General features: G+C 38.4%; 1 long non-coding RNA gene across 1 annotated transcript; it reads right to left on the reverse strand.

Annotated features, from left to right (window-relative positions):
• Positions 1-1,601: 1,601 nt before the first annotated feature.
• LOC136010860 (uncharacterized) lies at positions 1,602-23,786 on the reverse strand. Its single transcript, XR_010611037.1, has 3 exons — positions 23,719-23,786; positions 2,211-2,451; positions 1,602-1,802 (listed from the first exon to the last, which is right to left on the reverse strand). It is a non-coding gene; the product is annotated as an uncharacterized LOC136010860 (long non-coding RNA).
• Between the last annotated feature and the right edge of the window lie 762 nt (positions 23,787-24,548).

Below are 24,548 nucleotides of genomic sequence, written 5' to 3' on the forward strand. Positions count from 1 at the left end.
CGAAACATATACAAGCAAGCATGAACAAATAAAGGTGGAATATATAACTTCTTACAGGCTATTAAGAGGGTGTGTTTACTCAGATGAATTAAGACAATTGCATGCTCACTCTGCCTTAAGTTTCTTATCACAAGATAGGAAACTTACAATCCTGAGGGAATAATTCAAATTCCTTTAGAAATTTTCTATTGTAGTGCTGAAAATTTACTTTGATTTTAAACTCCTGAGATGAATGCCTTTGCTGGGGTCTTGTAGGAATCAATGGAAATAATAGATGGGAATGCAAAACACTGACTCCTCTAATGAAAAGAGGCAATGCTTTGTTTTTCATAGACACAAAATTGAAGATGATCTGATCTGAAATAATTTTAATTTGTGCCTGCTGAGGATCTTAATCATGATTCATAGAATAATTAATTGGTTAAAAATGTGCAGATTTATCATGACATATCCTGACTTACACTCCAATTACAAAAATATAGTTTTAATTCTCAGAGACATTAGTCTCTAACCAGTGTAGCAATCTTAGTTTCTTCAGTGTAACTGAAAGCAGAATCTACCCTGTTAACTTTTATGTAAATATTCACACGGCATAAGACACATGGCACGTATTACCTTGAAACTGCTTCTGTGTCAGCAAAAGGTGATCTAGTTTATATGTTGCTTTTAGAAATTTCTAAACTAGTTGCAAATACTTGGGGATGAAATTCACAATGCAATTCCAGGTTTACTATTCTTACTTACAAGCTCCTTTGCCAATCTATGCCAAAAAGAAAAATAATTGTAGAGTAAATATTAGATTACTACAACTACAAACATTATCTATGACTATAAAATAATTATCAAATGCAATTTTGTAAGAAATACCCAATACTGCTCTAATTTGACAGTTAATTTTGACAACTAGAATTTTTTTTTTCATCAAACTGGGAAATATATGAGATATTCAGAATGTTTTCTCAAAACGAAACTTGGAGCTCAGATTTCTTGTTTGAACTGATTGGTACAGGATGTGCGTTTGAGATATAATATTCTTATGCTTTAATTTGAAAATGCATTTCACTTATTCTTAGAACTAATCTCAGACAAGGTCAAATTACTTATGTCACCCTATAGAAAGCAGACCAACATATCACATGGGGAGAATTCTGTCTAAGAATTCTCAGGTCCAGATGCACATGCAGGATGCACATGCAGCTTTTGTTTTTCATACATGTTTACAGATTTTTGGCAAAAAAAAAAAAAAACCAAACAAAAAAAAACCCCAAAAGACACCTGCGGTATGTCTCTGAGAAGGAAGGACTTCCATCTTATATTTTTTGATAGTTAAAACAGACTAAATCATTGAAATATACACCTGCTGTTATATATGAAATATTAATTCAATATAGTAATAAATAGAATAACATCATTCTCAGTGGTCCTAATTAGAAGTAAACCTCAGAATCTTCTAACACCACTTCTTATGCTTCACTAAAGTGATTAATTTGAAAAACAGCCAATTTTCATAAAAACAGCTGAAGCAATTAACTGGTCTCTATTTACCCACTTCTGAAACAAAAAGAAAGATACACTCAACACAGAATATATAACCTCTTTTATTTATTCATTTCAAATTAACATAGAAGACACGCTCCTGGCAATCACAGAATTCATGGAAAAATAAAGAAACAAAAAGCTAATCTGCTTGCCACTTGCTGTGTTAAAGGAAGCTCAGCTTAATCTTCTGTCTCCATTACTGTCCCCTCGATTCTGCAGGTAAATTACAGCAATCACCACACTGTAGTTCAGAGCAGCCAGACCTGTTCCCAGGAAAAGTACATCACTCTAGAGGATTCCTTCTGAATAGTCCTAAAATGACTCTTCTTACCCTTGAACCCACCCTCTCATGCTCCCTGTTCTGAAAAACAGAGGCTAAAGACAGTTGGCATTAATCTGTTAGTCCTATTTTTAGAGATCTACCTAAGATTCCAGGGAGTTTTAAGTTAACATCTCCTTGTATTGATCCAAGGACCCAAATTACAGAAAGTTAAATTAAGAATTTCTGCCAGATTTTGGGGTGGTTTTTTTTCTTTTTCATGCTTAAACATCAAATCTAAAGTAACAAAAGCACTAAAGCAGACTGAGACAAAGATGTAGTATGCCATGCGGAGCACAGTGGCCATTTTTGTCAGCCAGATGCAAGTTTATGTTTGCCATAAGATACTTACATCTTTTAAGGTTTCCTATGTTGGTATCTACAGTGGATTGTGTCCCTTGTGTCTTTCAGCAGAAAAAGTGTCCTGATGAATGCAGCTGCAGCGGGTTGGTGGGTCAGGTGGAGGTTGCAATTTTGGTAGAGCAGCAAGGAACATTTTTCAGACTTGTCACATGTTAGGGTCACTTGTCTTTCAAACTTCTTTAAAATGCCAAGTGTTAAAAGGTCCAGTACACTGTCCTCTGCACTAAAACCTGAGACATGAATGATTATGAAACAAGTTGAGCTTCATCTAGGCAACAGAAAAGGAAAGTCATCTTACAGTCAGTATGAACTAAACAGCATGCAGATTTAAGTTTAATTGGTTTATTCTCCTCTGGATGAAGATACATGGTATAACATCCAGGAATCATCCATGCATGCCATTACTTCTGTAGCAATCTTTTCAGCTTCCAGAAGTATTCAGGAACACTGTAGTTTGTGTCTTCAGACACATGATGATTCATTAGAATAATCTATTTAAGATAATTAAGTTCTTCTTCTTCTTACTGACGTATTTTCTCCCCCTCTTCCTGAACTGCAGGACCTGTCCGTCATATGAAGCAACTGCGCCAGAGGCACAGAGGTTCCTAACGTCTTGTATGACTAGAACTAGAGAATTCATGTTATAAATGTGTTAGCAGAAAGAAATTCAGGTTTGTGCTAGGTGTAGCTGGACATGAGGGCTGTGCTTGTGTCCACATTGATGGCACTTAGTCATTAACTCCCTTGTTGATTGAGGAACTCTCCATCAAGTGAACCAGGTTGAAGTTGGAGATTTTGGTGGTATGGCATGAAGGGACTGGTTTTGCTGCTACAACTGTTTGAAGTAATAAAACCAGCACAACACAGTTATTAAATAACTAAGTTGAAATATACATCTTAGTAGAAAAGATGGGGCTGCTTCTAGCCTGTGGAAGAGTCTTATCAAGCTTATTTTCTGCACCTGAAGAAAGGAAATTGCTTTTGAGCAGTGTTTCCTGAACAGCCCAAATCTTTCCCGTTTGTGCCATCACCCAGAAAGCCACTCAGATCTGCGCCTAGCAGAATGCAGGTGAGTGGTGGAGAAGGGTTGCAAACAGTAGTTTCTACAAGGCAGGGAGTCACAAACCCTTTTTAAAAACATTTCATTCTGTCTGGCCTAAAAAAAGAACACTCCTTCAGTCTGCCTTCAAATATTATTGCATCCCTCTCTATTAACTTCTAGTGTTTTGAAGACCTTCTTTTCAACTAGAAATAGCCCCTCTTCAAACAAAATATGGATTTTAAAAAATATTTTTCTCCATCAAGCAGTAGTTCAGTAGTAATTTCTGCAAACTAATTGAAGGAAACTTGGGGATCTGTTTGTCATCACTGATTCATGCTGAAGAAATTAAATCAGAGACAGAAGTTATGGTCATTATATAAACAGAAGTGCCAAGAAATAAATTAAATGATCCCTCACTGAGCTTTCTGTAATGCTACTGGGATATAATTGGTACCTATACCAGCCACGTAGGCACTCATGATGTGGAAGTTATAGAATGGCATGAGAAAATACTGCTCTGCCTATGTAGTTTAACTCAAATCAGGATCAAAGTTGTTGAATTTTTTTTGAAGAACGTATAATTAAATGGCAGTCACAGAGCTATACATTCAGGATCAATATCAGCAATATGACATATAAATGACATTACACTCAATGAAGTAATAAAATAAAACTTACACATTTCTAAAGACCCTTTTATAACTATTTCCAAAAGGTTCTAAATATGCATAAAGTCATTTACATGCTCAAACAGATCCACCCCCCCTGCTGTATGTGCTACCAACAAACATTTCCTCTCCTAGAGCTGAAGATTCCCCTTCTAGCACACCCTCTGTGGGAAGTGAGGGTGCCCCAGCTTCATGTGCATCCCAGCCACCCCACACAACCCACTGATCCACATGCTGGTGACAAATACCATCAAGAGTCACAGCTACATACCCAAAGTAGCTCCCTGTGTTCTTCTGCTATGTTGTCAATCCACATGCGGGGTACTGGTATCTCACAGTGTCTGGTAGGGAGGGTTGTTTGTGAGGCATAAATATAAGCCTGGAAGGGTTGCTGGAAGGGTGACTTCTTGTGGTGGCAGACTCAGGCTTCCTGCTGTTTGTTACCCTCTTCTGAATCCTAGATATAACTCTATATGGTATATGTTCCGTTCTTAATTTTATCCCTTTCAAGCTACACCTTTCATCTAAAGTCTCTTGTCCACGCTCTGGATACTACTTAACTTGGCTGATCATCATCTTAAGCAAACTTTGTTACTGTTAATTAGTTCTTGATCATCATCAGGGTTTGGGCAAGCATTCTGTCAGAGGAGTTTTGGGTATTCTGGTCACACACAGAATCACAGAATCCCAAGGGTTGGAAGGGACCTCAAAAGATCATCTAGTCCAACCCCCCTGCAAGAGCAGGGTAACCTACAGTACATCACACAGGAACTTGTCCAGGCGGGCCTTGAATATCTCCAGTGTAGGAGACTCCACAACCCCCCTGGGCAACCTGTTCCAGTGCTCCGTCACTCTTACAGTAAAGAAGTTCTTCCTGATGTTAACGTGGAACTTCCTATGCTCCAGTTTACACCCATTGCCCCTTGTCCTATCACTGGATATCACTGAGAAAAGCCTAGCTCCATCATCCTGACACCTACCCTTCACATATTTGTAAACATTGATGAGGTCACCCCTCAGTCTCCTCTTTTGCAAGCTAAAGAGACCCAGCTCCCTCAGCCTCTCCTCATAAGGGAGATGTTCCACTCCCTTAATCATCTTTGTGGCTCTGCGCTGGACTCCCTCAAGCAATTCCCTGTCCTTCTTGAACAGAGGGGCCCAGAACTGGACGCAATACTCCAGATGCAGCCTCACCAAGGCTGAGTAGAGGGGGAGGAGAACCTCCCTCGACCTACTAACCACTCCCCTTCTAATGCACCCCAAGATGCCATTTGCCTTCTTGGCCACAAGAGCACATTGCTGGCTCACACACTGTTGGTACTCACATTCTTCCTGAGTTATCCAGGTCATGCTATCAAGAAGGAGTGTATTGGTTTATGTGGCAAAATTTTGGTAGCTGGGGAGAGGCTGCAGGTGTGGCTTCTGTAAGAAGGTGTCAGAAGCTTCCCCAGTGATCAGCAGAGCCAGTTCCAGTCACCTCCAAGATGAACCTGCCACTGGACAATGCTGAGTGAAAGCTGTTGCTGACCCTCACCTTCCCTTGGCAGCCCCTTCACAGCTGTCCTGTGGAGACAAGCCCATGCTGCAGCGTTTTCTGGCAGTGACCCATGCTGGAGCAGTTCATTCCTGAAGGACTGCTCCCTGTGGAAAGGACCCTTTCTGAAGCAGTTCATGAGAAACTGCAGCCTGCTAGAAGAACCCACTTGTAGGAGTTTGTAGATGACTGTCTCCTATGGATATGACCCTACGTTTGAGCAGGGGAAGAGCATGAGGAGGAAGCAGCAGCAGACAGTGCATGATGAAATGACCAAAACCCCCATTCACAATCCCTCTGTGCTGCTCAGGAGTAGGATGTATATAAATTTTGAGTGAAGCTGAGCTTAGGAAGAAAACTAGGGGAAAAGTGGTTTTAAATTTGATGTTATTTCTAAATATCCTGCTCTCTTGTTAATAAGTAATAAATTAATTTCCCCGAGCCAAGTCTCTTTTGCTTGTGACAATAATTGGTGAGTGCTCTCCCTGTCCTTATCTCAATCCACAAGCTCTTCATAATATTCTCCTCCCCTGTCCATTTGAGAAGGGAGAATGATAAAGGAGCTTGTTGGGCAACTGACATCCAGCCATGATCAGCTCAATACAGAACACGTGCAGCTTGCCACAAACTAGAATACAGAGACATGTGGAAACAGTAGAGATTTTACTAATGACTTTTTCAACTTCTCACAACTCATAATAAAATCTTTTCAAAAAGTTATTAATCTGAATAAAGAGAATTTGAAGTTCTTTTTCTGTCAGAACTTAATCAACTTCATTTTACACATATGGTGCATTTTGTTAATTCTGACACTTTCTTACATCCTTAAAATCAAATAAGATGTTCCAGGTGGATTGCACAACAGCGGTGTAATCTGGCATATTTCTGCCTTGCATTGTGATATTGTCATAGTTTAAACCCAGTCAGCCATAAATCACGCAGTCTCTCTCTCACTGCACGGAATCAAAAGAATGCAACTCCCACAGGTTGAGATAAGAACACATTGTGGTTTAAACCCAACCACACAGCTCGTTCACTCACTCCCCCCCCTTTCTTGCTCTCCCCCTGCTCCTGGAAGGATGGGAAGGAGAATCAAAAGAATGCAACTCCCACGGGCTGAGATAAGAACAGTTTAGTAACTAAGGTATAACACAGATCACTACTGCTGCCACCAATGATAATAATGATAAAGGAAATAACAAGGGAAGAGAATGCAACACCTCAGCACCAGCAGGCCAATAACTCGCCCCACCCCACCCAACCGAGCACCAACCGATACCCAGCCCAACCCTGCAGTCCCCTAGCCCTTTCGGGTAAATCTCCGTTACATCCTGGGCATGACGTGCTGTGGTATGGAATACCTCTTTGGCTAGTTTGGGTCAGGTGTCCTGTCTCTGCTTCCTCCCGGCTTCCCCTCCTCCCTGGCAGAGAATGAGGCTCACAAAGTCCTTGGTCAGACTAAAACATTCGTGTTATTAGCGCTGTTCCCAGGCCAAAAGTCAAAACACAGTGCTGCTCCAGCTACTAAGAAGCAGAAAAATGACTGCTACTGCTGAACCCAGGACAGAACAGTTTAGTAACTAAGGTATAACACAAATCACTGCTGATACCACCAATAATAATGATAAGGAAAATAACAAGGGAAGAGAATACAACATCTCACTACCTGCCGACCGATAACTCGCCCCACCCTGCCGGACCGAGCACTGACCAATACTTCATCCAACCCCACAGTGGACTAGCCCTTCCGAGTAACTCTCCGTTACGTCCTGGGCATGACGTGCTGTGGTATGGAATACTTCTTTGGCTAGTTTGGGTCAGGTGTCCTGTCTCTGCTTCCTCCCAGCTTCCCCTCCTCCTCACAAAGTCCTTGGTCGGTCTAAACATTTGAGCAGTAACTGAAAACATCGATGCTACCAGTACCGTTCCCAGGCCGAGAGTCAAAAACACAGCGCTGCACCAGCTACCAAGAAGGAGAAAAGACTGCCACTGCTGAACCCAGGACAGATATGCTTGAACATATGAAACACAAGAACCATACTGGCACCTTTTCTTTCATCTGGCCTACTGTCTTACTGAGGTAGATTTAATTTGTTGACTTTTATGAGTTCTACTTTTCTTTTGTGCCTCCCACATCATCACTGAATCTCTGAAGTTTTGAAATAATCCTTCCTTAGGTGTATTAGCTTGATATTTTCAAAGTTCAGTCTCACTGTATTACTCTTTCCTGGCTTCCAATATTGCTGAGTCTATTTGCATTTTTCTTTGCCCTTAGTTTTGCTTTGCATGTGAATGAGTGACTAAGGACCACAGTGTTCACTTAATAAAGAGATGCAGCACTCAACAGGTGCAGGTAACATCTTCACTACGCTGAAAACTGCCTTGTCTACATTCTGAACTTATTTCTATGAGTAAAACTGTTGCATCTTAAAAATAGCCAACTCTTGTACTAAAGGTAGCTCTTTATCCACAAATTTGTTTTTTCTGAAGGTATACAGTTGATATATATGAAGTCATCATAAACTCAGCAAAAAAAAAAAAAGTTCTGCTTTTGAACTATAAAATCAATTCATTTGCTAGTAAAATAACAAGTTATTATATGTAGGCACTCTTATACCTATGCTGAATCTTTAAACACAATCTTATCCTCTGACTGAGGCTAAGCAAAATTGACATAAATTTTCACAGTTTATGGTACTGAAAAGCTCATTTATCAGAAGGGAATTTTTCACTGAGGAAAAGGGAATGCAACTATTCTGCTTGAGTTCAGCCAACAATACTACGTAGGCTGTCTTCTGGAAATGAAAATGTACCAAAAGCAGGTACCAAAAGCAAGTCACTTAACTGGATTATTACTGTAGAGCTTGTAGGTAAACATTTCAACTGCCAGTAAGGCTAGGATTTTGTGGCTGTGCTCTTAGAAGAGATTCCAGCAAAATCATAGATGACATGGCAGCAGGTGGAGGAATCACCATGAATAAAACAGAACCAGCAGCAATACAGAGAAGCTGAGCAGCTGTGCTTAGGTACTCAATACTGTTATTTCACCATAAGATTAATTCCATGGGCATCATATTGAAATTATTTTAGCTGTCTGACTGGATTTTCCCCTAGACTTGTCTCATAAGTGATTTTCCTTCCTAGGTATTTCGAGTTTATCGTTGTAAGTTCTGGATAATGGCTTAGTACAGACTTAAAAATCAGTGACTGTTGTCCAAGAGGAAAAAAAAGTTGTATTTGTCTTCCTACTGTAGTAGAATCTAATCTTTTCAAGTTTTCTGTCTGTCTGTATAGTGCATTTTTCTTTTTCTTGTATTTTCCATTCCCTCTTGTTCTCAGGTGTCTTCACAGAAGACTACAAAGAATTTTTTTGATTTCTGTTTCTCAGACTGTCTGATCTACTGCTATATAAAAATAATCTCTCTGAAGGATATCTTGGTGGCTACATGGTATATCTTTTGATTTCTGTTAATATCCACATTGTAAAACCCTTGTTAGAAAATTGGATGCTAATAGAAGCAAAGGAAATTCCAAATATGTGTGGCTAAATTCCTAACAAAGGCAAAGCCAGCCAGTGGACTAGAATTAACTTTGGTATGAGCTGAAGACTGAGTTTACTGTTTTGCTAGAAACACAGATGCTAGTGCTTCATCATGAGTCCCTTTTACCCAACGGTGAGACAGAGAGTAGGATTCTTGTAAGTAGCAGCAGATGGCACTTCTGACTATTTTAAAGCATTTATATTAACAGATGCAATTGAAAAAAAATTGAACTTTAAAAAGAAAAAAATTGGGGAGTTTTTTCAGCTGGTTTTGTCAGCTGATTTTGTCGTACTGTAAGAAACAGTAGCTAAGACTGTTGGTGATTTCCTGCAATAAGGTGATCCCTTTGCTCAATTCTAATGCTACAAAAACAGCTACAAAGGAAGGACAAGGAATTCTGGACTTCTGTAAGAAAAGTTTTACTTTGCTTTGCTGTTTCAAGGAGACCAGAACAAGGCACAGATTCAAATTTCTTATTTTGCTCCTCCCCCTGACAGTCCAAATGTGTTATTTCTTAAGGTTTTTACCAGTAAATATTGTGTCAAAATGTGGTAATCCAACATCTCTTTCCATTTCATGCTGAACTGTGACCACATGTGTTTCAGCAGATGTCTTTTGTAGAGAGGAATTTAGGAAGAGGGTCCACAGTTCATGAAAATGTTAATGAAAAATGGTAAAGACTCTTATATGGGAAGAGGCCTGTAAAAGGCTGGAAAAAGACTGTTAATGAAACATCATGAGGAGGGCAGGGGTGAGAAATCAAGACAAAATTTTCATTTCAGATTAGATAAAGAATTTTTAATCCAAACTTCAGGTCACATTAGTATTATTTCTGTCTTTTTTTAATCAGTCACCTGCAATATATGCCATCCCAGATACTATAAAACTATACTGCCCTAAGATTAGTTTAGGGACTTAGTTGTTCTTGCTTCCTGTCTTGCTTAATTAGGTGTGCAAAGAAGAACTGATAGCTTGTTAATGCATGACTAAGAGTATGTGCTTTTCTTCTAGCTTACTCACTTCTACAGGATAACAAGTGCTGGGCCCCAGAAAACACAGGTCAGATCTTGTAATGTATGTCTGCATATACTTGAGGAAGGGAAAACAACATGGGGAGTTCTCTCAGGAGTATAAGCAAGCATTTAATGTTCCATTACTCTCCTTGATTTTATTCTCCAAGAGAAACAGACTTTGATACTATACCTGTACTGACTTATAGCCCATTATACAGAGAAACCTGAGAAATAAATTTGCAGGCATTCACACATCCCTCAAACCATTCAGCTCAGAGGTGCTTTACTTAATGTAAATTCTTCCCTGCAGAATCTATTTAATTGACAAGTCTAGTGAAGGCAAAAGCATATGAGAAATTTAAGGTGTACAGTCTGAAAGTAAGAGGGAGTGTTGAAGGTCTTTGGTGTCATAGTACAGGCACACAGTCCTTCCAGCTCTGTGCCAGAGCTATTCATCATGGGCTACCCAGAAACAGTAGCACCATGCAACACAATATATGCACAAACCCTAGACTGGCAATTTGGAAGCCCTGAGTGCACATGAAACACCATGTGATATTTTAGCTTACTGTTAACCACCTCATCATTGACATGAGCCTGATATGCTCACTTTTTCATACTGCTAAGTAAGACATATTCTTTGTTTTTTTTCAACAGCAGTAAAAAATAGTAATGTGTGTTTGCACTGGCAGTGGTTACATTAAGACTTCTAACTCTTCAGAAAGAGAAAATCAGGAAATGAATTGAGTGCCACAAAGACTGATGATTTTTCATCTGAAATGTTTGCGTGAAAAAAGGCCTTTGTTCCTCACAGAAATCTGAATCATAAAACCCTGAGAATTCATATAAACCCTTAGCAGAAAGGCTGGGAGAAATAAGAATCTAATAAATGAAATAAAGAATCCATGTAAAAGTTCTCACAAAGAGTAAAAGCTTTAAAAATACCTTAAAAACCCCTATCTATTTCCTCACAGCCTCTTTCATCTGTAATAGAAACAATTCAGAGCCCAGATTATTTGGCAAACAAATTTCAATATTAACTGTTTAAATATTTCCTCTTAAAAAGGAAAAAAATAATTCTGCACTAATTCTTTATTCAATATTAACATTTTATTATTACATTTTATTATTACTGCAGTGTGTGTAAGTGTTCACCTAGAAAGCTACCTCTTTCCCTTGCTATATGCAAGTGTATGGAAACATCAGCACCTTTTTACCTACACTGTAAATTGTCAAAAATGCCTCTATATTCTCAATACATACGTGCAAGAAAATATTAGTTCATGGCTATGGTGCCACAGGCTCAGTAAAAATTCCCACATTTCTGGTAATTACTGTATTTGGGTTACTTCACACAGAAGTATGGGTAGATTTGAATAAAATGTTACTTTAAAAAAACTATTTCATCCTCTATTTCAGTAATGTACCATATTCTGTTGCTTTACAAAAATTATGGTATAGTGATATATCAGAAAGAACAAAGAAAGCAGTAGCTTTATTTTTATCTGGGTGCTTCATATACTATCTGAAATGCTGAGAGTAACTGAAAATTTAAAATTTCTAAATTAAACCTAGCTATTTCCTCATCTTCTACAGAAGCTAGATCTGCTAAAATTTTAAGCTGGCTTGTATACAAACGCTTGTTGTGTGCTGCCTTTCTTTATCTCATAATATCAGTCTCCAGTGAGAAGAATCAATCTAAATGATGCCTTACAGAACATTTTGCCTGACCAAACTACAGCATGTACATGCAGATCAATACTCATGTTTTTCTTCCCTCATAACTTTGTTGGGATGGTAAATTTTAAAATACAGTAGCAGTATTTTCTTATTTTTAAATATAAATAATTATTTGCCTAAAAACTGGATCCTGAAGAGACTGCACTGTCTTAACATTCCTTTGTGTATGAATTTGCAAACTGTGAGTACATATTTTACCACAGTCCCTCTCTTCCACAGAGAAACTCATCGGCAAAGAGAATCTTCACATAAAAATAAGCATAAGTCTCACAATATAAAGACTTTATTAGATGTGCCAACCAGGAAAGAAGCAATGCTGGACTGGCTATTCACAAACAAAGAAAATCTGCTCTGTAATATCTCAGTTGATGATAGCCTTGGCTACACTGATCATAATATTGTGAAGTTTGGGATACAGCTGGGTGTGCTGAAGGTTAGTGTTAAGACAAAGGTTTTCAGGAAATTCCCTTTTATTTCATTCATAAAGTCGTGCTCAAGACAAAGACGAGGATTGCCATAACCCTGAAAATACATTTAATTGGACAACTACATCAGCCTAAATTCTGTTACCAAATAAGGCTGAACACCAATATTTGAATAACTCGGAATAACACACAGAATGTTTTTCCCAAACACAACTTTTGTCAGCTTAAATGTTTTCCTCTTCTCTGTTCCAGTCTCAGTAGGATGCATGCCAGTGAAAGAAGCACTACTTTGTCTCCTAGTTCTGTGTATGTTGCAGTCTTCAGGGTGACGGAAGCAGGAGACGTTTGCAGTAAGTATTTCTAGTGACAGCCTTTCCAAACCTCTGCAGCATTCCAGTTCGACACATACAAACTATAACCCTACTTCTAACTGCTGAGTGGGAATACAGATGATTCAGTAAGTGGAAGACTTCTCCAGTAACAGCTGAATATTTATTTGGCAGTGGAAACCACAGCTTTGGCAGGGAAACATTATTTGCCATTGATTTAGGTAGAAACATAATTTCATCTTTAAAGTGAAGAGAAAATTTGCATGCAGTTTCATAACTGAGGGTCCTAATTTTGACCAGTGAGTATTGCAAATCTTGAGACTTTAGTGTTCATAGTCTGTGTCTCTCCCCTACCCTGTTAGCATATATTAACGTATATTGATACATAAATAGATCTCACTTATTAAAAGGCTGCTTTATGATCTTATGGCATACATTCCAGTTTTGTAGCAGATGGTACTTCTTGTTGCTGATGCTGATCACATATGTTTTCTAGCAGAAAGTGCAATACTATCAACATAACAACAAATTTAATACATGAAAATAAAATGAGTTCCTGCATTCTGCATTGGGATGTTAAAGTCCCAGGAGACCTGGCTTTGTTTGACAATGTGCAACCTCAGATACATGTTTTTTAGTTATATTGCCAAAAATATTTTATTGTGGCTTTCATCTTAAAATCACAACTTTTTTTCTGCCATGCCTTTGCAAGGGCAAGCTGTCAGAGATCAGATATAATAATTTGGGGAGTTCCACCTTTTCTTCCTAATCTTCTCCACCCCCTATGTGACATGTTTATTCTATAAATCTAACAAAAGATAAAGCTTTTCTATTTCCATTTACATGGGCAGTATCTCAAGTGGACATAAGGCTTCTCACTGCCTTAACCATAAATCTGTCTTTTGTGATCTGTACCTCATTTAGGTATTTCAAACTTACATAGAACAAAAAGGTATAAATCATAACTTCAGAAAAGCCAGAAGAAAACAATTTCTGTTTTCATGCAAAATTGCAAGACAGATCGAGAAAATCAATCAAGTTTAGCTGTAAAAACTTTAGTGACAGTACTCCCAGATGCCAGGGATCAGCTGTTGTAGCTTAAACATCTCTTAACTACTACTTCCTCTGCTGGTAGATGAAGAGTGTGTTTTGGAGGGGTAGTGTTTCAAGGAGCAGTCTGACCCTGTGACTTCAGGCAAGCTCAAGAAGTGGGCATATGTGAATCTCATGATGTTCAACAAGGCCAAGGGCAAGGTCCTGCACCTGGGTTGGGACAACCCCCACTATCAATACAGGCTGGGGGATGAAGGCATTGAGATCAGACCTGTGGAGATGGGCTTGGGGGTACTGCTAGAAGAAAAGCTACACAAGTCAGTAGTGGGTGCTCACAGGCAAGAAAGCTGACTATATCCTTGGCTGCATCAAAGGAAGCATGGCCAGCACTTCCAGGGAGGTGATTCTGCCCTTCTTCTCTGCACTTGTGAGACCCTAGCTGGTGTGCAGCATCTAGCTCTGGAGTCAGCAGTACAGGAAAAACATGGACCTGTTGGAGCAGGTCCAGAGGAGGGCCACAAAAATGATCAGAGGGATGGAACATCTATGAGTACAGGCTGAGAGAGTTCGGGTTGTTCAGCCTGGAGAAAACAAAACTCCAGGGAGACTTTATTGTGGCCTTTCAATACTTCAAGGGAGCTTATAGGAAAGATGAGCCTTTTTAGTAATGCCTATTCCAACAGGACAAGGGATAATGGTTTTAAATTAAAAGAGAGTAGATTCAGACTAGGTATAAGGAGAATTTTATGATGAGGGTGGTGAATGCCAGAGAGGGACTCAGGGACTCTTCAGCAGGGGCTGTAGTGATAGGAAAAGGAGTAATAGTTTTAAACTTTAACAGGGGAAGTTCAGGTTAGATATAAGGAAAAATTTCTTTACTGTGAAGGTAGTGAGGCACTGGAACAGGTTGCCCAAAGAAGTGGCTGTGTTCAAGGCCAGGCTGGGGAGAGCCTTGGGTCACATAGTTTAGTGTGAGGCATTCCTGCCCATGGCAGGAGGGATTGGAACTAGATGATCTTAAGGCCCTTTCCAACCCTAAACATTCTGTGATTCTATGGGGAAACACTGGAACAAGTTGCCCAGAGAGGTGGCAGATGCCCCACTCCTGGAAACATTCAAGTTCAGTTGGATGGGGCTCTGAGCAACCTGAGCTGGTTGAAGATCTACCTGCTTATTGCAGGGAGGTTGGACTAAGTGACCTTCAGAGTTCCATTCCAAACTAAGCTATTCTATGAGTCAAAGGAACAGTTGTGTAAAGACAAGAGAAAGTGTTGCCCTTCCACTTCTTTCATCCTTTCCAGAACCCTCTCTACTATCTCTGCAAAACCTGCCAACAGAACTGTGAGCCAGCTCTGCCCAGATAAACTCTGCCAGAGGAAGACAGCAATCTACCATTAGGTTTCCTCAAAGTGTTCTTTAATACCCAGAATGGGAAGATTTTATTCCATCTTTTTTCCTTAATTCCAATTGCTGATCTTGAATTGGAAATTGTAAAACCTGAGAATAAAACTAAGAAAGTACTTTGGGAATTAATTCTTAAAAGATGGCAGATCTTTACCTGTTTCCCTCTGAAAATTCCTAATGGGTCTGAGCTCTTCTAAATAAAAAAACGTGAATTTTGTTTTTCATCAAGATAGTCTGTTATGTGCAGCAGCAGCTAGAGAAAAGTAGTCTATATAATTAAGATGCTTTCCTTTGGGACTAACTCTGCGCCATAAGTCTTTGCAGAAATTTCCTTCTGTATCCCATCCTATCAAGTTCAACTATTCTTCCCCCATCATCACTATCCCTTTCATTAAGATTTACTGCTAGGGGATCTTTTTAAAATGGGTTTTAAAATTTTTGTTAGGGATGGGTTTTACCACTGAACTGCAGATTATGCCACATGCATGCTCCACATCACCATCACTAAAGCTAAATCAAATCCATTCCAAAGAAGACAAATCACTTTTTGAATCTGTTAGCATGGGTAGGTTATCTGCAGGATGGGAAGATAAATTTGTTTACTTTCCTGAAGTTCTTTCATTGGCATAGATTGGCTATGATTAGTTTGCTAAGTACTCTTTTGAGTTGATGCACAAGCTTTATTATTTTTGCAGTATTTGACAAGTATTTGCTCATGTCCTAATTCTGTCCAAATTACTTCAGGCTACCAATCTCTACCTTCATTTAAACTCTTACATTTCCTTTTTTACCAATGGTAATCTAAGTACCTTCTGTCCCATTTTTTATTCTTTTTAAACTTTTCAGGCTTTATATACCCTTCATATAATATCCTAAAAAGAAAAGCTCAGAATATTCCAAATGAGACTTTACTATTTCTCTGTATTTAACTTCTGATTTATATTCATCACTTCTAGAGACATAATGCATGCCAAGACTCTGTTTACCATCTTGCTGCTACCAGACATTGTGCAGATGGCTAATGCATTATCCTTAATCACTCTCAGGTCTTGCTACTGCTCTGTTTTGTAGCTGAGTATTCTTATTTGTGCTGTAAAATTTGCATCATATGGTTCTGTTCTCTATCTCTACTTTTCCTTACACAAGGGATAATCATGTCCTATTGAATCAGACTGAAGACCATGGCATAGAGATTCTTTGCAGGATGGCTGAATACTTAGAACTGCAAGAAAAAATTGCAAATGTTGTTTCTGCATTTTATATTCTCTCCGTCCTCCCCCCAGGAGGGAGAGGGGGAAGTTTTCATTCAGGGTAATACAGCAAGTCATTCCAGCTGATGACTCAGAAATCAAGTAGCTAGAGATGTTTGGGAATGTATTTTATATAGACATGTTATAGCTAATAATGGGCCTTATTAAGACCAAGTAGTGTCAGAAGCCAGAAGTCCATAGTATATTTTCAAGTCCAAAAGCTAGCTGACAGGATGTGCTGAATAAAAAAAGCCCTACTGGAGTGCCTGTGTTTGTGCCCAGTATAGCATTCTGTGTCCTGTGTGGTTTGATATTACATTTCTATACACAGAAGCTATCATAACATCTTTGCTTCCCTCCTCACAACATATTTTCTTACACAGAAGGGAATCAATCATGGATTTAAGTAATACTTTGTACAAGGTGAGCTTTGAACTCAAGCTCCCTGAATATCTTGCTAAAGGGCCCTGTGAGCAGCCCAGTAACCACTGTGGCCATGACAGAATTGAATGACTGTTATTTGTGGACTAAAATAATTCTAAAATTCCAGTTCCCAAACTCATTTGCTTGACAACATGGTTTTAGTCCCTCTGACTGAATGGGTAGACAGGAAGCAAGAGTAGCTCAAGCACGAAAAGAATAAGCGAATCTTCCTGTTTAAATTGCAGCCTGCTAATTTGTACTTCCCTTTCTGAAGCACCATCACCACAAGAAATCTCCATTTCCACTTGAGTTCAGAGGGAAGAAAACAAACCATTTAGGAACAGCATGTGAATTGGCTGAGCTGTTAGGTCACAAAAAGTGCTCTGTTTGCAAAACATCCATTTAGAACCTCATTACTCCAAATGAGTTCCACCTGCACTCCATTATCACAGCTTTTGTGCTGTTTTTCTTTCTTTTTTTATTTTTAAGTGTAGGAAAATTTCACTATATCTAGAATCAAGTGTGTGAAACTGTAGGCAACAGTGTTAGATGGTCAAGCTTAAATTAAGCTTTAACTTGGTGGATGAAACATGTAATTGAGAATAAAAAAGCTGTACATGAAATGCTGCTTCATTATAAGTAATAGGGTTAGAGGAACATTTGTGATCTGTCTCCTGACCTTGATCAGGTCTTAGACTATATGGACTTTTGTAAGTGGAATGTATTTTTCAAGTTTATGCCAGGAAACAAAAATACTTTATGAGAAACTGATTCCTTTCCTTTGATTCTTTAAATTAGACAAAGAACAGTGAACAGGGACACTAAAGATAAAGGCAGGAACCCCAAGAGGCAAATGATTCCTTCATTGAGCAAGTCATTTTTATCCTAGAAATTTTGAGATATAGAAGGTTGATATTTTGAATTTCAACAAATAGCTAATTAACAAAAATTGTCAGCTATGCTCTCATCCCACCTAATTTTCCAAACACTTGTCAAGATGCTTAAAAGTTGTGAAAGGCTGAATGCATTTTCATTATGCCCTATCTTCCTGATTCTGTGTTTTCCAACCAGCTTTTCTTCCAACCAGCTACCCAAATCTAAAGAACTGTTTTAACATACTACTTGGAGAATATCCTTGTCTTTCAACTTCCCACTTACTTCTTGCCCTTAAGAACTTTGTCCTTTCATTTGCCCTTGTCTGTTGCAGAGTTTTAGTGCTGCTTATTCATGTCTGTTTACAAATAGGTCATGCTATTTTCATGAAAAAGTCACTCATGACAGTCTCCAAAGTTCAGAGCAGTATCTATACACTGCAAGACTGAAGTATTGTTTTTTTTCCTGGAGAGTTTTTGATGCATTATAGTGTTTTCTATAAGCTTTTCAGGAAATGCCTTGTGGTATTTTGATATTCCATTTAAACCATCAGAACAAATTTCCGTTTCACATCCCATGTCAGGGTCATTCATTTCCTTTGAACAATTATCCCATATAACCCTTCTAGCTAGGCATGAAGCTCTGTAGCCTAAAAAAGAAAAAAATATTCCTGATTTTGTTCAACACTTAGACAAAACCAAGGTCTCCTTGTGGTGGTTAAAGGGAAAAGTAAATAGTTAACAGGCTAGTAATCTGGTCACACAAATGAGACCCATGTCTCTTCTATGGGCATTGCCTAGTCAGTATACTGACTGCTTTTGATTATTAGCAAAACTGTTTAAACTGTTTTCCTTAAACCTGGAGTCATACCCAATTTTTAGAACCTATCAGTGCAGAAGAAATGAAATTTTTGTTCATTCAAACACAGCTTTCCCAATACTTTACTAATAAGATTTATAACTTATTCTGTCTGGACCACTTATATTACATATGCAAAAATTCATTAGTACATGTTAGCTTTCAACCTGCCAATCAATGTAAATCATATCAAATTATATATGGTGGCTTATATATTTGGATTATTGTCACTATCTAATGAAAAAATATTCTACTTCAAAGCCGAGGGGACCCATGGCATATAGTAATAGATAAAGGGCCAAAGGGTTTATTAAATTTGACACCTAATCTTTCCATCAAGCTTATAAAAATTCAGTAGTGGCCTAGAGCATTAAAAGAAGTGCCACTGCAAGATGTAGTGTTCTGAGCCACTGCTGTAAAAATACAGTCTTAATATAAGTGGTGAGGAACTAAATAATTGTTATTTATTTTGCTACACAATCATGTTGCACTTAAGCGTATGAAGCATTGTCCTAAGTCTGGGAAGATGGCTAAAGTAGGTACTTCACCAAAAAGCAAGAGGCTACTCCTGTGGTATTTACCATTGTTTTACTGATTTAAAACACTGTAACAACAAAAGATACAACCTTCCAAAGTGCAAGTCTCATTAGCCTCCTAACAGTGGCTCAGTTGTTCAATTGCTATTCAAGGTTGTCATGGTTTAAACCCAACCTGTAACTCAGAACCAAGCAGCCACTCACTCACACCCAACCACCTTCTTCCTCCCCCTGCTCCCAGAGGGATAGGGAGGAGAATCGAAAGAATGTAACTACCACGAGTTGAGATAACAGCAGTCCAGTAACTAAGGCATAACACAAACCACTACTGCTGCCACCAATAATAATAATGATGAGGGCAATAACAAGGGAAGAGAATACAACTGCTCACCACCTGCTGACTGATACGCAGCCTGACCCAAGCAGTGATCTAGCCCTTCTGAGTAACTCCCTCCAGTTTATATACCGTGCATGACATGCTGTGGTATGGAATACCCCTTTGGTTAGTTTGGGTCAGGTGTCCTGTCTTCGCTTCCTCCTGGCTTCCCCTCCTCCCTGGCAGAGCATGAGACTCAGAAAGTCCTTGGTCAGAGTAAACATTACTGAGCAGCAACTAAAAACATCAGTGCTATCAGCGCTGTTCCCAGGCTGAAAGTCAAAACCACAGCACTGCACCAGCTACTAAGAAGGAGAAAAATGACTGCTACTGCTGAACCCAGGAGAAAAGTACAAGAGCACCACATAATCAAATCACCTACTCAAAGGTTCTAGAAAGACTCTTAACATTAAGAATACTCCATGGTTATGAATTTCTCTCTGAAATAATGTAGTTGTGGAGAACAAAAATCTAACCTAGACCCTGTTTCTCTTAAATCAGGTTGTCTATTGTCTTTTCTAGCATGGTATTGCTCTTGCATGATAAGCATAATTACAGCAGTTCCTGTTGCTTAACTTGGATGAATTACCTGTCAAGAAAGGAAAAATGCAGATTGGCTGGGCTGTGGTCAGTACTGCTTTTCAAAGACCTCTATTGCTCTAAGGTTCCGCCCCAAGAGCAGTCCTAGGGAGCATGTCCCCATCTTGGATCTCAGAATGTTGATGAAACCTTAACAATCAGAATGTTGTTTTATGCATAAAGAAAAACTGCATAGATGACACTAAATTCTGGGTTTAGCCACATTAGTCTTTTAACTGCCTAACAGACCAAATTTCCTACTTGCTTGTCATTAATAATGCAATGAAAATATTATATAGGAAAAGATGTTCCTAGTGACTACTGCTTTACTTTAGCGCTATACCTAGCCTTCCAGTATTCCCCTGTCTCCCTAGGCTGCCAGTTCCTGTATTCTTAAAGGGTTCAGGAAAGGAAAGTTTAGCATGTGAAATTATAATGCTGAGACATTTTTTTGGATGCTTATGATGCCTACGGTGAGCGTTTCATTCTCCTCAGTCTTGGGGGTCTGCCTGAGGCTTTTACTAGTAATGGTCTTTTTATTTTTTTCAAACTAGTAATGTTAAAAATCATATCTATTGGATTACCAACTGCTAAATAACTATCTAGTTTCAATTCATAACTTCTGTGAAAAGCTGAGCTTTTGCCATACTCTTCAGCGCACTTATCCCATGCTAATCTAAATGTTTTAGTGAATTTAAATTGGTGTATTTTTCAAGATTTTTATTGTAGTACCTCAAGTTGGCCAGACGCTTGGTTGGTTTAATCCATGTACTTCTGTCAATATCAATTAATCTGACATAATGACAGTGCAAGATTGTATCCACTACACTTTTATTAACCTGTGATCAGGAAAAGACCTCAACTACTTTTGATGAGAATGGAGATAAGTAATCAATTTCAAAGATTTTTATATTTTAAACTGTGGCTCTCTCGTTTTGTTCCCTCTTCATGGCTGAATTTTATGAGATGCTGGATCTGTCAGTTAAAATGACAAATTTCTAGCTCAATCTCTGTTAATTCCTTGCGATAGATGAATGTATAAAATACTGCATGTAACTACACAAATGACAGATTTAGTGAGTTTGATTGCTACGCTTTGCCCATTCTGTTTTCTTTTTCTAACATTCCTGTAGCGTGTATGTCCTATATATTAATTTTCATAACCTTTAACAATTATTGCATGAATTTAAATTGACATCTGATAATGTTTACTTTGATTACTTACAAAACACTTAATTTGAATTGAAAATTTACACTCTTTATCAGTTTACAAATAAATTGGATTTTTAAAACAAGCAAACAGCTGCTTTTTACATGGAACTGTGGATATCAGAGATAAAAGCTTAGGTGACTTTGTCCATTGTAGTCAGTGAAAGTGTCTTTCTGGTAGTAGCTGAAGTAGAAGGTTGCAACACAAAGACATGTTTTAACCTTGATTCCATGAAGAGGTCCCATTAATTCTAAAGCTACTACCATGAAAAGAAAGACCAATGAATACATAGTTGTGTGAGTCAAAGATATAACCGTAGTGTCCAGAACAAAGGATTTGTTTATCTCATGAATTTAATACTTCTTTTGAGAAACTATAACAAATTAAATTATTGCTTTCTTATTCTCTTAATACTGACAGTAACAGGTCTACATAAATATATACAGATCTACCTGGTTTAGAAAAGCAGCAAAAATATTTCAGATCAGAAGGGAAATCTGAGTAGTTACACTTTTGTTGAAGATGAAGACAAGACACCTATTGCAAAAGAGCTATTATTGCTTGTAACAGTTTTACTTATTTTCCTTTATAGTATTTCCTATCCAGCTGGCTCCCCATAAGAAGTCTCAGTTTCTACTCTGCTGTCCCATTTCCCCCAAAGCAACTAATCTGAATGAACAACCTACTCATGGCAGAAATGTTTGGATAAGAAACATAGGAAAAATTATCATAAGCTCATTCAAGATGTGCAGATGGTTCTTATAGGGTAGCACAGAGAATACTACAAGATTACCACAGGGTATTACTTGTCAAGTTATACCAATAAAGAGGAGAAAATATAATTGTAAAGTTGAAATAGATCCAAACAACTACTTTGAAAAATGTATTTATGTTACAAATAGCACTGTGGTTTTAACCTTACTGAAGTTCAGTGTAATGTAATGTACAGGCTCTATTAAATTGTTCTAAACTTCGGGTTATGAAACTGTCTAAAGAAAACCTAAAAGAATGAAGAAAATGGAGAACAGTATGCTTATATGCTTTTACTTAAGGACCAAATCCTTTCTGGATGGATGCAAGAGTTGGAGTGGTTAAAACTCTCATAACTTCCAGAAAATTTCTCTGTAACTAGAGAGATGATGATGCTGTTAAAAAAGAGAAAAAAAAAAAGGCTTTGGAGAACATATTTATTCAAAAAGTACTGGGAGTGAAATAAAAATGATAACTGCCATGGTAACTCTTGTCATTTTGGTTTGTTTCTTGGGGTTTTTTTCCCAGAGTCTCAGTCTACTTACTGTCAGTCCTGCTTGCCTGCTGTTCACTGCCTGCTGTTCATTGTCGCTTGCTTTGCAGAGAGAATTCTTTTGCTAAATCCTACCAGAAGAAATCTGGATATAATTAAGTCAGGTCTGAGCCAGGTGAGCTCAAACTGTACCAACCTTGTTTCCCACAGTCCAGGAAGCCACCACAGTCACAATGACTCCACGTCTTTGTGCCATATTCTATTAGTTCATATACCCGCTGAGTGTCATGCTATTCACAGTCATTCTCAGCAACTGTGACATTGACCTCTTACAGTACCAGGTACTCCGAAATGGGAAACCTCAAAATAATAGGACCTTATAACCAAAGCTGAGACTTCAAGGAAACTCTAAATAAAAGGTATGGACTATGCACTCATGAGGGAACAAATTTTTGGCAGTGCAAATGAGACACTTAATGGATCTACAAAGATAGGTAAGCAAGACACTATTAATCTCTAGTCATATCACTATGTGGAATATCTCTGAAACAGATTCTAAAAGACCAAAACTTGTTCCAGAGAAGAGCTGCATTCTGGATTGTGTTTGATCCAATCCACTGACAAAAAACTAAAAGAATACCAAAACCACAACAAAACAACAAAAAGCAGAGTAAAGAATGAAAATGATAACCATCTGACTCACAGGTTTTTCTCTCTAAAGATTTTCCTATATGTTGCATGCTGTATATGCTTAGTAGAACACTGAAAAGCGCAAAGTAGATAGATAAACATGCAGAAGCCCTTTCTGTGAATTGCAGTGTTCTTTCAGAGCATCAGACTGTTTCCAGTGATTAGATACCCATTAGTATCAATAGACTTTTTAATGAAACAGTGCTAGTTTTAAGTTTCTTTTGTGGAAACCAGCTTAGCACATCTCTGAACAGCCCCATAAAGTCCTTAAGGCTCTGCACCTGAGACTCTGCATTACAATTTCTGTACGTTATACTGCTAGTCCTAAAGTAAATCCTCCAAATAATCCAAACCTGGAAGTTAGGAAGACTGTATGCCAGCTGTTATCCAACATGGAAAGGCAATAAGTGCATTATGATTCATTGCAAAAAAGCTAGAGGTAAATCAAGCACAGACAAAACCGGCAGCAAACTGAGATTTGTCTGTTAATATAGGATTCTTACATATACAGTGCATTGAAAAAACTTTTTGTAAAGAATAATATTCATAAGGCTATTCTGATGAACATGCATTATTATTTCTAGAGGAAAGAAAAAAAAAAAAGAGGTAGCAGATGTGTAGAATGCCAAGGATCTGGGAGATATCTTATTGGTTGGTGGCATTTGCCAGAGTTTCAAAAGTTAGGTTTTTCTAATCAGTCTGTACTTACTGTACCTCCCAGGGCTGAAATTTCTGATGGGCAGGTCCTCTCGATTCATAGTATTCATGCTGACATCTAGATTCAATGAATAGATGCTCTAGCTGCTTTTTATGCTGTAATGAAATAAAATAAGGGATCAGCATTTATTTAAAGTGAATCTGGTCATCATTATAATTTTTGTTTTCACCGTGGAACAATCTGCACCTCTCAAACTGGAATCCTTATTAATAAAATTTCACCAAGAGACTCTGTGTTAGCTGCTGTTAGTACACAGCTCTAACTTGTCTAAAGTAACCTTACCTCTCTTGCTGAAACATGCATAGTGAGGCTTTTGGGTACTTAACAGTAAATAATTCTACAGATCCTCTCTAGCTGCACTATACCTTTTGGCAATGCAGATAGATGTAGGACCCTCCAACCCTAAATGGAGTATTAGTCTGGGATTCAGATATCTCCAATCCATAAGTCCAACAATGACTACTTGAGGGATGTTGGAAGAGAAGTTTAATGCCTTTGCTGGCCACTACCTGTCCATCACCAGCATGATTTTAATTTATATAACTGAAAGCAGTATGCACTGCATCTCTAAACCTTGAACCTGCACTTGAAGCTCAGAATTTGCAGTTTTACTGTTCTGTTTGGATCCAGACTGCCATAGAGAATTACGGCCAAGGCCCATCAAATGGAGCGAAGCAGCACCACATGCCATTTGAAAACTATCATACTGAACAAAGCTTGTGCTCTTGTGAGTCTAAACTCTGTGTCAAGACAGAGACCATCCGGTGTTTTCCTTAGACCAACGATTACCAAACTAGAAATTGTGCTTCTGGAAGTGTGAC

The sequence above is a fragment of the Lathamus discolor genome, chromosome 3 (genome assembly GCF_037157495.1).
Source record: "Lathamus discolor isolate bLatDis1 chromosome 3, bLatDis1.hap1, whole genome shotgun sequence".
Taxonomy (NCBI): domain Eukaryota; kingdom Metazoa; phylum Chordata; class Aves; order Psittaciformes; family Psittacidae; genus Lathamus; species Lathamus discolor.